The sequence below is a fragment of the Hemiscyllium ocellatum genome, chromosome 3, assembly GCF_020745735.1.
Source record: "Hemiscyllium ocellatum isolate sHemOce1 chromosome 3, sHemOce1.pat.X.cur, whole genome shotgun sequence".
Lineage (NCBI taxonomy): Eukaryota > Metazoa > Chordata > Chondrichthyes > Orectolobiformes > Hemiscylliidae > Hemiscyllium > Hemiscyllium ocellatum.
This window is the reverse complement of record NC_083403.1, coordinates 7,242,766-7,258,814: the sequence shown is the minus strand read 5'-3', so window position 1 is coordinate 7,258,814 and position 16,049 is coordinate 7,242,766. Positions and strand designations below refer to the sequence as shown.

General features: G+C 48.2%; 1 protein-coding gene across 6 annotated transcripts in view; it reads right to left on the bottom strand.

The window, feature by feature from the left end:
- Positions 1–16,049, bottom strand: part of tjap1 (tight junction associated protein 1 (peripheral)) — a 138,048-nt gene that overhangs the window by 70,213 nt on the left and 51,786 nt on the right. For 3 of the 6 annotated variants that reach the window (XM_060848134.1, XM_060848153.1, XM_060848181.1), the window contains exon 2: positions 8,209–8,304. The exons of the other annotated variants lie outside the window; for them this stretch is intronic. The gene's annotated coding sequence lies outside the window, so the exon portion shown is untranslated. The remainder of the gene's footprint in view (positions 1–8,208; positions 8,305–16,049) is intronic. 6 annotated transcript variants of the gene reach the window in all.

Here is a 16,049-nt window from a genome sequence, read left to right as displayed (position 1 = left end):
GCAATGGCAGGGGTTTCTGGGAGTAATTCAGGAGATCTAGCAGAGATTCATCCAGAGGGAAAAAAAGCATGGTACAGGGAGGATGAGGCAACCATGGCTGACTAGGGAGGTCAGGGATAGCATCAAAGAAAAAGAAAAATCATATAATGTGGTGAAGGGCAGTGGGAAACCAGAGGTTTGGGAAGCTTACAAAGACCAATGGAGGGCAACAAAAAAGAATTAAGGAGAGAGAAGATTAAGTATAAGGGTAAGCTAGTCAGTAATATAAAATAAAATTGCAGGAGTTTCTTTAGATACACAAAAGGTGGAAGAGAGGCAAAAGTGGACATTGGGCTGCTGGAAAATGACAGAGAAGCAGTAGTGGGAAACAAAGAAATGGCAGGGAACCAAATAAGTACTTTGTGTCAGTTTTCACGGTGAAAGACAAGAGTAATATGCCAAAAATTGAAGAGAGTCAAGGGACAGAGTTAATATGGTGGCCATTACCCAGGAGGTGGTGCTTGAGAAACTGAAAGTTCTGAAGGTGGATAAATCACCTGGACCAGATGGACTACACCCCAGAGAGCTGAAGGAGATAGCTGAAGAGATAGTGGAGGCAATGGTGATCTTTCAGGTATTACTGGAGTCAGGGAGGGTCCCAGAGGACTGGAAAATCACTAGTTAGATCAAGGAGAGCCAGTGGATGTTATCTACGTGAACTTCCAGAAGGCCTTTGACAAGATGTCAATTAGGAGGCTGCTGAGTAAGATAAGAGCCCATGGGGTTAGAGGCAAAGTACTAACATGGATAGAAGCCTGGCTGTCTGGCAGAAAGTAGAGAGTGGGGATGAAAGGGTCCTTCTCAGGGTGGCAGCTGGTGATTAATAGTGTCCCACAAGGGTTAACGTTGGGATCACAATTTTTCACTTTATACATTAATGATCTAGATGAAGAAACTGAGGGCATTCTGGCTAAGTTGGCAGATGATACAGAGATAGGTAGAGGGACAGGTAGCATTGAGGAGGCAGGGGGGCTGCAGAAGGAATTGGATGGGTTAGGAGAGTGGGCAAAGAAATGGCAGATGGAGTACAATGTGGGAAAGTGTGAGGTAATACACTTTGATAGGAAGGACAGAGGCATGGACTATTTTCTAAATAGGGAGAAAGTTCAGAAATCCGAAGTGCAAATGGACTTGGGAGTCCTCATCTCTCAGGGTACACTTGCAGGTTGAGTCAGCAATTAGGAAGGCAAATGCAATGATGGTATATATTTTCAGAGGACGAGAATATAAAAGCAGGGGTGTACTTCAAGAGGCTTTATAAGGCTCTGGTCAGACCACAGTGGAGTATTGAGAGCAATTTCGGGCCCCATATCTCAGGAAGGATATACTGGCCCTGGAATGTGTTCAGAGGAGACTCACAAGAATGGTCTCAGGAATGAAACTCTTAACATTTGAGGATTAGACTAGATGACTCACAGTGTGGAAACAGGCCCTTCGCCCCAAAGTCCAGACCGACCCGCCGAAACGCAACTCACCCAGACCCATTCCCCTACACCTAACACTACAGGCAATTTAGCATGGTCAATTCACCTGACCTGCACATCTTTGGACTGTGGGAGGAAACCGGAGCACCTGGAGGAAACCCACGCAGACACAGGGAGAACGTGCAAACTCCACACAGAGAGTTGCCTGACCCGGATCTCTGGCACTGTGAGACAGCAGTGCTAACCACTGTGCCACTCACAAAGTCGATTTAGATGGAATTTAGAAGGATGAGGGAGGATCGAATTGAAACTAACAGAATACTGAATTCCCAACAGATTGGATGTTGGGAAGATGTTTCTATTCACAGGAAAGACTAGGACCAGAGAGCACAGCCTTCGAGTAAAGGGAACACCCTTTAGAACGGAGGTAAGGAGAAACGTCTTCAGCCAGAGAGTGGGGAATCTGTGGGATTCATTCCCACAGAAGACTGGGTGGCACGGTGGCATGGTGGTCCAGTGGTTAGCACTGCTGTCTCACAGCATCAGAGACCCAGGTTCAATTCCCACCTCAGGCGACTGTCTGGAGTTGGCACATTCTCCCCCTGTCTGCGTGGGTTTCCTCCAGGTGCTCCGGTCTACACTAAAAATGTGCAGGTTAGGTGAATTGGCCATGCTAAATTGCCCGTAGTGTTAGGTAAGGGGTAAACGTAGGGGAATGGGTCTGGGTGGGTTGTTCTTCGGAGGGTCAGTCTGGACTTGTTGGGCCGAAGGGCCTGTTTCCACTCTGTAAGTAATCTAGTCTAATCTTTAAGAAAGGCTGTAGCGGCCAGTTTATTCAGTATGTTTGAGACTGAAATAGGTTCTGGATTGTCAAGGGGATCAAAGGAAACAGCAGGAGATTGGGGAATGGGGAATGAGAACCTGACCAGCCCTGAGTGATCGGCAGAGACACCCCCAAAAGCCTGATTTCTGCTCCGATGTTTATGGCCCTATGGGACTGCTGAGGTATTAAAGGGTTAATGTGCTCTGCCGACCCGCAAGAAATTGGATGTTCCAAGGCTAGGGTGGGGGGTGTCTCTGCCTCACGGGGAGGGGTCGCTGCCTCACGGCGGGGGGTGTCTCTGCCTCACGGCGGGGGGTGTCTCTGCCTCACGGAGGGGGGTGTCTCTGCCTCACGGAGGGGGGTGTCTCTGCCTCACGGAGGGGGGTCGCTGCCTCACGGCGGGGGGTGGCTCTGCCTCACGGCGGGGGGTGTCTCTGCCTCACGGCGGGGGGTGTCTCTGCCTCACGGTGGGGGGTGTCTCTGCCTCACGGTGGGGGGTGTCTCTGCCTCACGGCGGGGGGTGTCTCTGCCTCACGGCGGGGGGTGTCTCTGCCTCACGGCGGGGGGTGTCTCTGCCTCACGGTGGGGGGTGTCTCTGCCTCACGGAGGGGGGTGTCTCTGCCTCACGGAGGGGGGTGTCTCTGCCTCACGGAGGGGGGTGTCTCTGCCTCACGGGGAGGGGTCGCTGCCTCACGGCGGGGGGTGGCTCTGCCTCACGGCGGGGGGTGTCTCTGCCTCACGGCGGGGGGTGTCTCTGCCTCACGGTGGGGGGTGTCTCTGCCTCACGGCGGGGGGTGTCTCTGCCTCACGGCGGGGGGTGTCTCTGCCTCACGGCGGGGGGTGTCTCTGCCTCACGGTGGGGGGTGTCGCTGCCTCACGGTGAGGTGTTAGGTATTTACATTGCCATCCCTTGCTATTCAGAGCCATTTGCATGGCCATTTCCTAGTTATTCAGCGTAAAAGAATTACATTATCATCCCTATTCAGGAATCAATAAGAACATTACAGTTAAAGCTCTGACTACTCCTTGCTGTCAAAAAAGTGATTCACAACCGATTTGAGCATTAAGGGATGATTTATGTTAGAGTGTTTCTGGAAATGATGTGATGACTACATTGTGACCCGAGTGACATGTGACTGTGGGGGAGTGACAGGGGGTCGCCTTGTGGGTGTTATTGACTGCAATGTGAAACTCTTGTACTGTATAAAGGAAAGACTGCTTCCTTTGTTCAGGGAGACCTCTCAACACACTTTGCGAGCATGGTGAAGAGTATTCAGAGTTTCTCCAAGATGGACCTGGTCCAAAGGGACTCGATTTGTAAAGATCTGGGCAACGGGGGAAAAAATACACCCTATGCCACCCTCACCCTGATGGCCACCTTTGTGTGTGGCTGCATCAAGCAGTGCGTGGATCCCCGGTGCGCAAACACCAAGTGTCACTACGTACTGAGGTTCTACCTGTCCTCGGTGTTGCGAAGGATGGGCCTGGCCTCGCTGCCGCGGAACGCTCCGAGTAGTTGGACCGTTCCGTATCACCTGTCCTTCATGGAGAAGTTTATAAAGAAAATCACCTTTGCCCACAAGTACATCAGGAAGTGGTCAGCACGTAGTGTCCTCGAGACCCTTCGGGAAAAGGAGAGGGCAGATCCTATCGAGCGGTTCCCTGAGCAGACTGTCAAAGCCATTTGACAAAATGCCTCATTGCCAGAACTGTCCAACAAGCACCAAGACATGGCTTGGCTGGTGGTGAGAGGGGCTCTGCCTGTGGGATCCTTTATGCACGCCCGGACTCTCAGTCACACCGCACGCTGCCCTCGAAGCGGCTGGAGGGGGGGGGAAGGGGCTGTCACACACCTCCTTCTGGAATGTGCCTATGCAGAGGAAGTCTGGAGAGGAATGCAGTGGTATTTGTCGAGGTTCGTCCCAAGCAGTGCCGTGACGCGGGACTCCATGCTCTACGGTCTGTTCCTCAGGACGCACACTAAGACGAACATCAACTGCGCCTGGAGGATCATCAACTCAGTGAAGGACGCTCTCTGGGTGATCCGAAACCTGTCAATCTTCCAGCTGAAGGAGTTGACCCCGACTGAGTGTTGCAGACTGGCACATTCCAAGGTCCAGGACTACGCGTTGAGGGACGCGCTGAAGCTTGGGACAGCTGCCGCCAAGGCGCAGTGGGGAAAGACCACCATGTAACATCTGCCTGCCTAAGAAGAACAGGAGGCCCACGCAGTCATTTGGGCTCTGCTGACACATCAGCTAAATATATGGGCATACGATTGATAAACATACAGACCTGTATATAACAATGATAAATTCTGATCTCTGTACACAAATGTTTACATATGTATGGCATGGCCAACTGTACAGACCCTCAAGTTATTTTATGAATAAAGTGTATTTTTGAAATAAAAAAGTTCAGAGTTTCTCCAAAGTTTGCACTGTATTTGCTTAATAATATTTGTGTTATTGTTCACAGAAGTCGGCGTGTTGTAGTTGCATCAAGTGTGGAAGGATCTCCAGAAAACGAACCTGATAACTGCAGGTCAGAACCTCCTCGGAAATGCTGTTATTTGACCTTACAATACCCAGCTACCAGAAACAACGGCAATAATGATGGACAAGGATTATCTATGATCTAAATAATGCAGTACACCATGACTATGGAATCTCAAAATAAATGCAACATCACATAGGACAAAGAAAAGAAAAGGTGATTATTGTCCGGAAGTTCATTACTCGTCGATAAATATTGAAAAGCCGAAAATAAAACTTGAGAAAAGAAAATGTGCAACAATGCCACCAAATAACCATCCAGACAAACGGTGGAAACATTTCAAACACCGCTCAGAAGAGCACAGGTAAAATGGTTTACAACTTCAGGAAATAATAAATCTATCCCAAGTAGGACTCTAAGAATAAACAACGATAAGGGAACAATTTGGAAAAATGCAGACACTAAGTAAACAGCAGAGGACTTCAGGGTAAGACAGAATGCAAAGAAATGAGCAAACAATGAACATTGACATGAAGATAAAACAAAATTGTAAAACATTTTGCAGACACATCCATAATAAAGGAAAAGGACCATTAAGAATAGTGCCAGAGGTGACAATAGAGTGAAAGGTAAAAATATCCAAGACAGACAGCAATGAGTGGAAGTTAATCAGAGAGAAGATAGGAAGGGGAGTACCACTAGGACCAGCGCTGAAAACCCTGCTAGGCACAATGGACTTGGAACTTCGATGGGAAAAACAGTTTCTGAATTTACAGTCAGCACTGAGGACTGTAACCAATTACAGGGGACATTAACAAACTTGCATCATGGCAAACAATCAGCAAATGAAGCTCCACAAAGTCTTTTTTTTTAAATTATTCATTTGTGGGATGGGAGTGTTGCTGAAAGGGCAGTCCTTAGTTGCCCCTTGAGAAGGGAGGGGTGAGCTGCATTTGTGAACCACTGCAGTCCACCTGCTATGGGTTGACCCACAATGCCCTTAGGGAGGGAATTCCAGGATTTTGACCCAGTGACAGTGATGGAACATCGATATATTTCCAAGTCAGGATGGGGAGTGGCTTGGAGGGGAACTTGAAGGTGGCAGTGTTCCCAGATATCTGCTGCCCTTGTCACTCTAGATGTAAGTGGTCTTGGGTTTGGAAGGTGCTGTCTGAGGATCTTTGGTGAATTTCTGCAGATAGGGACCCACTGCTGCTGCTGAGCGTGGGAGTGGATGTTTGTGGATGTGGTGCCAATCAAGAGGGTTTTTTTTGTCCTGGATGGTGTCAAACTTCTTGAGGGTTGGGGCTGCACCCATCCAGGCAAGTGGGGGAGGATTCTCTCACATTCCTGACAGGGACAGGCTTTCAGGAGTCCGGAGTTACTTGCTGCAGTATTCCCAGATTCTGACCTGCTCTTCTAGCCACTGTGTTTATGTGGTAAGTCCAGGTGAGTTCCTGATCAATGGTAACTCCCAAGAAGTTGATAATATGGGATTCCGTGATGGTAACACCATTGAAAGGCCAGGGGCGGTGCTTCGATTGTCTCATTTGGTGACGGTCATTGCCTGGCATTTGTGTGGCATGAATATTATTTGCCACTAGTTGGTCTCTGTCTAGGTGTTGTTCGGATCTTGTTGCATTTGGACACGGACTGTTTCAGTACCTGAGAAGTCGTGAATGGTGCTGAACATTGTGCAATCATCACTGTGGGCCTTATGATGGATCAGCTGAAGATGGTTGGGCCAAGGACACTAGCCTGAGGAACTCCTGCAGAGATGTCCTGGAGCCGAGATGAGTGGTTTTCAACAAACACAACCATCTTCCTTTGTGCCAGGTGTCTCCAACAACCCGTTTACCCCCATACCCATTGATTCCAGTTTTGCCCGGGCTCCTTGATGCCACACTCGGCCAAATGCAGCCTTGATGTGAATGGCTGTCCCTCTTCCCTCCCCTCCCCTCCCCTCTGGAATTCAGCTCTTTTGTCCATGTTTGACCCAAGGCTGTAATGAGGTCAGGGGCTGGGTGGCCCTGGCAGAACCCAAACTGGGCATCGCTGAGCTGGTGCTGTGTGATAGCACTGTGGGTAACACCATCCATCACTTTACTGAGGATCGAGAGGAGACTGATGGGGCAGTAATTGGCTGGGTTGGATTTGTTCTGATTTTTATGTGCAGGGCAGCACTTACTTGAGTAATTTCCCACATTATCAGATAGATGCCAATGTTGGAACGGTACTGGAACAGCTTAGCTAGGGGAGCAGCAAGTTTGGGAATGCTGGGATGCAGTATTTCCTGGCAGGAAGATATGGGCGCGGATTTGGGTGAAGCAGAAGAACAAAGGGCCTCAGATACATCAGTCCAACTCGTGCTCCAGATCCACAAAACTATTTAGTGAACACTCAACCAAGTTTCATTTTAGAGGGGCAAAACTGAAACGCAGGCAAGTCATGTTAAATCTGCATGGAACCTTGGTTAGGGATCATTGCATATAATTGTGGTCACATGTTAGAAAGATACGGAGGTGCTGAAAAGTACAGCATAATACCAGAAATGGTCCACAGATGAAACTGGAGTGAAATCCTGGATTTGCCTCCGTAACGAGTCTACCTACAGCAATTCCCCACAGTTTTCTCAAAGGCAGCTACAGTCAGCAGTGCTCACAGCCCAGCAAAACCCAACTAAGGCTGGACACACTCCCTTTCTGAAAGGAGCAGCATATGGAGTGAATGAACAAGGACATTCGATACTGTGGACGGTTTTGACAGGGGAAATGCTTCTCCATGTGGACAACAACAACAGTGGGAGCTATCGCCATAAGATCGTCAGCGAGAAGGCCAATCGGGAATTCAGAAGAAACTCAAGAGCGGTGCGATTCAAGGACTTCCCTCGAAGGAAGGGAAGCAAATGTGTCAAATGCATTTAAGGAGAAGAGAGTAAAGTATCAGAGGGAGAAGAAAATAAAGAGATACGAGGGTGGGTTTAGAAGAAGCAGAATTAGATGGAGCATCAGCGCTGGTTAAGCCAAATGGCCTATTTCCTATCTCATGATGGACAGATCGTGAGAGCACAGGAAAGGTTCAAGATGTCAAGCAAGTCTTGCAGCACAGGTTAACCTGACAGACAGCAGCTAGAAATAGGCACTCCTGTATCTAACCCTACTTTGAAATTCATTCATGACAAAACAAATTAAATCGAGCACAGATAAGCTCACAAAGCCATCCACAGATGAAGAGGATATTGTGAATCATGTATAATGAAACACAGCTAGCAATGCATCAAGTCAACCCTCTCCAATCCAGAGCAATACTGTTCAGGCTAAATAATCAAACTAGGGCCAACAAAACCTCACTAAAATCAAAGAATAAGCAATATTTGATTAAAAAAAACTTCTGTCAAAGAACAAGCCTAACAATAAAGCTACTTACATCTCTGAGCACAGCATTCTGTTCAAGGCAAATTCACAGAGCCATGTGAAACTCGATAGCACACTCAGCAGCTGACTGGACTCAGGTGGAGAAAGCCTGCAATGTGAGGGAGGAAACAGGACTGAGGAAAGCCACTGTAACTCAGCTGCCTATATTGAGCACAAAGAAAATCGCTTTCCTCTCCATTAAAAACAATTAAACTAACTGTCACAGTCTCCTCCAGCCAGCAGGGCTTCATCAGGTTGGGTCATCTGCCAGGTTGGAACTAAACCAGGAGGACCCTCCTTTCACTATATTCAGGTGGACCCTCCTTTCACTATATTCAGGAGGACCCCCCTTTCACTATATTCAGGTGGATCCCCCTTTCACTATATTCAGGTGGATCCTCCTTTCACTATATTCAGGTGGACCCGCCTTTCACTATATTCAGGAGGACCCCCCCTTTCCCTATATTCAGGAGGACCCTCCTTTCCCTATATTCAGGAGGACCTTCCTTTCACTATATTCAGGAGGACCCTCCTTTCACTATATTCAGGAGGACCCCCCTTTCACTATATTCAGGAGGACCCCCCTTTCACTATATTCAGGAGGACCCCCCTTTCACTATATTCAGGAGGACCCCCCTTTCACTATATTCAGGAGGACCCTCCTTTCACTATATTCAGGAGGACCCCCCTTTCACTATATTCAGGAGGACCCTCCTTTCACTATATTCAGGAGGACCCTCCTTTCACTATATTCAGGAGGACCCTCCTTTCACTATATTCAGGAGGACCCTCCTTTCACTATATTCAGGAGGACCCCCCTTTCACTATATTCAGGTGGACCCTCCTTTCCCTATATTCAGGAGGACCTCCCTTTCACTATATTCAGGAGGACCCCCCTTTCACTATATTCAGGAGGACCCTCCTTTCACTATATTCAGGAGGACCCTCCTTTCACTATATTCAGGAGGACCCTCCTTTCACTATATTCAGGAGGACCTTCCTTTCACTATATTCAGGTGGACCCCCCTTTCCCTATATTCAGGTGGACCTCCCTTTCACTATATTCAGGTGGATCCTCCTTTCACTATATTCAGGAGGACCCTCCTTTCACTATATTCAGGAGGACCCTCCTTTCACTATATTCAGGAGGACCCTCCTTTCCCTATATTCAGGAGGACCTTCCTTTCACTATATTCAGGAGGACCCCCCTTTCACTATATTCAGGAGGACCCTCCTTTCACTATATTCAGGAGGACCCTCCTTTCACTATATTCAGGAGGACCCCCCTTTCACTATATTCAGGTGGAACCTCCTTTCCCTATATTCAGGAGGACCTCCCTTTCACTATATTCAGGAGGACCCCCCTTTCACTATATTCAGGAGGACCCTCCTTTCACTATATTCAGGAGGACCCTCCTTTCACTATATTCAGGAGGACCCTCCTTTCACTATATTCAGGAGGACCTTCCTTTCACTATATTCAGGTGGACCCCCCTTTCCCTATATTCAGGTGGACCTCCCTTTCACTATATTCAGGTGGATCCTCCTTTCACTATATTCAGGAGGACCCTCCTTTCACTATATTCAGGAGGACCCTCCTTTCACTATATTCAGGAGGACCCTCCTTTCACTATATTCAGGAGGACCCTCCTTTCACTATATTCAGGTGGATCCTCCTTTCACTATATTCAGGTGGACCTTCCTTTCACTATATTCAGGAGGACCTTCCTTTCACTATATTCAGGAGGACCCCCCTTTCACTATATTCAGGAGGACCTTCCTTTCACTATATTCAGGTGGACCCTCCTTTCCCTATATTCAGGAGGACCCCCCTTTCACTATATTCAGGAGGACCCCCCTTTCACTATATTCAGGAGGACCCCCCTTTCACTATATTCAGGAGGACCCTCCTTTCACTATATTCAGGAGGACCCTCCTTTCACTATATTCAGGAGGACCCTCCTTTCACTATATTCAGGTGAGATACTCAGTGAAGGCAAATCAATCCAGCACTGACCTACAGAATCTGGATGAAACCAACAAAAGGATAGTCAGAGTGGCAAGGAAATTATAGGAAGAAGACCCAAGAGAACGTGGTGTGGATTCAAGTTGTCCGTTCATTTCAGAGCCTTCTAATTGCACATTTGCACAGCCCACCTACACCAGAAGACAGCAGGCCAGCAGATGCAAGAGCGTCAGCTCAGTTACGGCAGTAATCATAATGAGGCAGAATGTCCAGGCAAAGTAAAGGAAGAAGCAGCATCGGGAATGAGTCTTGATTAATATCACGGACTGACAGATAGCAGGAAACTCTCCAAGTCTCACTATAAACACTGGACCAAATTAAAGCCAGTCAAGTCTTGGCCCAGATCCCCTAATCCCCACATACATTCTTCCTCTCAAACCCACTACTGTAACCAGGAGGGCAGTCAGAATTCCAACAACTCCAAACACAGCCTGGAACACAATCTAGATTTCCTTATAGATACTGCCTGACCTATTAAGTAGTTCCAGCATAGTTTCTGTTGCAATTTAAGATTTTCAACATACACAATATTTTGTTCTTTACTCGATTGTAATTGAATTGAATCCTTTTGGCTCCAAACGCACAAAGCTCTATTTCCCACCAGGATATTGTAACACCATGATCCCAAGAGAAGTATTCGCATTTTCCCTTTCTTTAAGAATCCTGCACAGAACCACAGGAAGTTATAGCAGAGAGAGGCGCCATTCGGCTCACCCTACATTCAGCTGATTAAAGGAGCCCATTGGAATTTCACTTGGCAACATTTGGGCCCCAGCCTTGTAGGTTACAGTATGTCAGGGTAAATGCACGCTCCTTTCAAATCATGTTGGCGATTGGACTGGGGTGTACAAAGTTAAAGATCAGACACCACCGGGTTCGGAACGCTGCTCCAAAGGTTTGTGTGCTTCCGATGAAACCTTACAGACCAGTTCAGCTGGATCACATCAGCTCAGTGTCAAACCAACAACCCAAAGTAGCACACTTCACAGATTGCTCACAACTTGGAACCCATGCTGGTAACAGCTTTACCCTTCAGTGCCTGGGTCAGTGATCTGCAAAACTACCATGTCACAAGTGAGAAGGAGATTTTCAATGACAATTCCAATGTTTGATAATTTTTTAAAAATCTGAAGTAAAATCCAGGCAGACGATCAGATTTCCCAAACCTTTACAATTGTGTCGAAGAGATGGATAAATAACACAGAATTTCGGAAAGCTATAGGCCAGCACATCTTTCAAGCCTGTTCCAACATTCGGTCTGATCGCAGCTGATCATCCAAGTTAGGCCCTGTTCTCCCGTTCACTCCACACTCTTTGATCCTTTTAGATCAAAGAGCTTGATCTATCACCTTCTTGAAAACATGGCCTTGGCCACTTCCTGTGACAGTGAATTCTACAGGCTCAGTACTGTCTGGGTGAAGGTATTTCCCCTCATCTCAGGCCTACCCTGTATCCTACAGTTGTGACCCTGATTCCCGGCTGCCCAGGTCATTGGGACCATCGTTCCTGCTTTTTCCCTTCTGGAGCCTGTTCGGATGTTATAGGTTTCAATGAGATTCTCTTTTCATTCTTGTAAACTCCAGACAATGTAATTCCAACTGATCCAGTCTCTGTTCACGTGTCAGCCTGGTAACCCTTCACTGCCCTCCCTCCATCACCAGAACATTCTTCCTCAGATAAAGAGAGCACAACTGTACACAATACTCCAGGTGTGGTCTCACCAATCCCATATATAATTGCAGCAAGACTTCCCTGCTCCTGTATTCCAGCTATGAAGGGGGAAGGCACCTCCCCTTTTCCAATCTATCCCAATTCAGTTAATAATCTGCCTTCCTGATTTTGCCACCATAGTGGATAACCCCACATTTATCCATATTATATTACATCTGCCATGCATTTGCACTTAATTTGTCCAAATCATATTGAAACAACTCTGCATCCTCCTCCCAGCTCACCCTCCCAACCAGCTTTGGGATAGATGTTGCGACTAGGTGTGATCCAAGCACTGATCTCTGTGGCCATCCCACCAATCAGTGACTGAAAAATGACCCATGCATTCCAATATTTTTCGGTCTTCCCACCAGTCCTTATCCAAGCCAGTACACTATCTTCCAATCCCACGCACTTCCATTTTACACAGATCACTTCTGTGGGAGTTTATCAAGAGCTTACCGGAAGTCCAAGCTAAACCACATCAGCCGGGTTCCCCTTATTTACTCTGAGTTACAACCTCAAAGAATTCCAAAAGCATGATCAATCTGATCCTGGCAGTTTCCAAGTGCTCTACCATTAAATCTCTAATGATGGACTCTGGCAATGTCTGGCTAACCAGTCTAATTATTCCCTGCTTTTCCTCTGTCTCTTTGTTTAAATAGTGGGGTTACATCAGTTACCATCCAATCCAGAGCAACCGAGTCTATAGGAATCTTAGAAGATGGTCATCAAAAAATATTTCATCAGCCAATTCCTTAAACAATCTGGGATGTACATAATTGGATCTCGGGGATTTATCAGCTTTTAATCCAAACAATTTTCCAACAGTATTTCTGAACTGATTTCCTGCAGTTCTTTCCTTTCACAAGAACTTGGGTTACCCAACACTTTCAGGTCATTATTTGAGTCCTCCTTTATGGAGCAGAACCAGAATATGCACTGAGTTGGTCAAAAAGAAAAGGAGGCACACATAAGGTTTAGAAAACTCACAACAGAATACAAAGTAGTTATTTCAGGAAATAATTTAAACAAGAAGTATTTAGGAGGGCTGAAAGGGACCATGAAGTGGCTTTCATAAACAGGATTAAGGAAAATCCCAAGACATTTTACATGTAAATAAGGAGCAAGACAGCATCTAGGGAAAGGACAGGTCCACTCAAGAGCAAAGGGGGGAATTCATGTGTGGAGCTACAGAAGTAGATGAACTCCTTAACAAATACTTGCCAATGATATTCACAAAGATACAGTGGATGGTGGGTTCAGAGAAGGGAATGTTAATATTCCAGGGCATGTCAATATAAAAGAGAAGATGGTGTTGGACATTGTGAAAAGCATTAAGGTAGACAAATTCCCAGGAGCTGGAGGGATCTATCGTGGAAATACTGAGGAAGGTGAATGAGGAAAATGATGGGGTCTTCTCCAAAATCCCCTTTAGTCCCAGGAGAGGTCCCAGAGGACCGGAGAATAGCCCATATTCTTCCTTAAATTAGAAAGGACAAAAAGGACAATCTAGGAAATTATAGGCTGGTGAGCCGAAAGCCTGTGGTAGGGAAATGAGTGCAGACAACTCTTGGGGATAATATTCACTCACATTTGGAAAAACTGACTTATTAGCAATCAGTAGCATGGCTTTGTGTAGGGAAGGTCGTGTCTCTCAAACTTGCTTGAGTTTTTGATGAAGTGATAAAGATGATTGATGACAGCGGAGGGTGAGCAAGGTTCCTCTTGGCAGGCTGGCACACAAGGTGAAGTCACATTAGATCCATGGTGAGCCAGTAAGGTGGATACAGGGCGGGCTTCGTCACAGAAGACAGAGAATGGCAGTGGAAGGGTATTTTTGTGACTGGAGATCTGGAGTTCTGTGGGATCAGTGCTGGGACGCGTGTTGTTTGTAATATATACATATATAGATGATTTGGAGAACAATAGAGGTAGCCTGATCAGTAAGTTTGAGGATGACAAAAAGGTTGGGGGAGCCACAGATAGTGAGGAGGATTGCCAGAGGGCATAGCAGGGATATAGATAACTGCAGAGTTGGGTGAAGAAATGGCAAATGCATTTGGAAGGTCTGATGCAGGAAATGGCAGAACCCTTAAAGGCACAAACATACAGAGGGATCGAGGTGGACAGCCCCAAAGCTCCCTGAAAGTGGCAATGCAAGTGGGCAAGGTGGTCAAGAAAGCACATGGCCTTCCTCAGTCAGGGCACAGAGTATAAACATCAGCAAGTCGTGCTGTAGCTGTATCCAGCTTGAGTCAAACCAGATTTGGAATATGGCGTATAGTTCTGGTCAGCACACTACCAGAAGAATATGGTTTTGGAGAGGTTCCAGGAAAGATTTACCAGGATGCTGTCTGGTTTGGAGGGGATTAGCAATAAGGAGAGATTGAACACATGTTGTTTCTTTTCATCTGAGTGTCAGGCACAGAGGGTGGCCTGAAAGGAGTTTCCAACATGATGCGAGAAACGGAGTGGCTGGATACTCAGAGACCTTTTCGATGCCAATTACGCAGAGCCAGATGGTGGACAGAAAAGGGGGACCGTTGAAAGGAGATGTGAGAGGAAAGGGCTTCTCTTTACACACAAAGTGGTCATAGTGATGGAATCAAATAACATTCCAGCAGATCGAGTTAGCAGGGGACCTGCTCGGAATTCTCACCACACGGACTCTCCTGCTCTCAGATCCAACTTCCTGTTCATTCCCAAGATGCTGCCTTCTGAGCAGAGGAACAGGACTGCTGGGGTCAGGCTGAAAGGTCACAGAATGCATTCTCGAGAGGTTTGGGGGTGACATCACTGGCTCCAGCAAGAATAAGTTATTTTTTAGATAACAGCAAATAGCTCTGAGATTCCACAATGTCACTCTGAGGAGCCATCACAAGGATATGATGAGGAGGTGCCGGTGTTGAAACTGGGGTGGACAAGGTCAGAAGTCACACCACACCAGGTTCAGTCCAACAGGTTGATTTGGAAGCACAAGCTTTCAGAGCGCTGCTCCTTCATCAGGTAACTGTGCAGCAGGATCATAAGGCACAGAATTTATAGCAAAAGGTCAGGGTCATGCAGTGGAAATGATATACTGAACAAACCTAGATGGCTGTTAATGCTTCCATCTTTTAGAATGGGTTGCAGGTTTCAGTTCATTAATATGTAAATCCCTGAACAACTTTAAAGTCACATTGAGAGAGAGCGAGACGGGGGAGGAGAGAGAGCGAGACGGGGGAGAGAGAGAGAACGAGACGGGGGAGAGAGAGAGCGCGAGACGGGGGAGAGAGCGAGCGCGAGACGGGGGAGAGCGAGCGCGAGACGGGGGAGAGCGAGCGAGACGGGGGAGAGAGCGAGCGAGACGGGGGAGAGAGCGAGCGAGACGGGGGAGAGAGAGAGCGAGACGGGGGAGAGAGAGAGCGAGACGGGGGAGAGAGAGAGCGAGACGGGGGAGAGAGAGAGAGCAAGACGAGGGGAGAGCGAGCGAGACGGGGGAGGGAGGGAGCGAGACGGGGGGAAGGAGCGAGACGGGGGGAGGGAGCGAGACGGGGGAGGGAGCGAGACGGGGGAGGGAGCGAGACGGGGGAGGGAGCGAGACGGGGGAGGGAGCGAGACGGGGGAGGGAGCGAGACGGGGGGAAGGAGCGAGACGGGGGGAGGGAGCGAGACGGGGGAGGGAGCGAGACGGGGGAGGGAGCGAGACGGGGGGAAGGAGCGAAACGGGGGGGAGGAGCGAAACGGGGGGGGAGGAGCGAAACGGGGGGAAGGAGCGAAACGGGGGGGAGGGAGCGAGAGAGACGGGGTAGGGAGCGAGAGAGACGGGGTAGGGAGCAAGAGAGACGGGGTAGGGAGCAAGAGAGACGGGGTAGGGAGCAAGAGAGACGGGGGAGAGAGAGAGAGACGGGGGAGAGAGAGAGAGACGGGGGGAGAGAGAGAGACGGGGGGAGAGAGAGAGACGGGGGGGAGAGAGAGAGACGGGGGGAGAGAGAGAGACGGGGGGAGAGAGAGAGAGAGAGACGGGGGAAGAGAGAGAGAGAGAGACGGGGGGAGAGAGAGAGAGACGGGGGGGAGAGAGAGAGAGACGAGCGGGAGAGAGAGACGGGGGGAGAGAGAGAGAGACGGGGGGGGAGA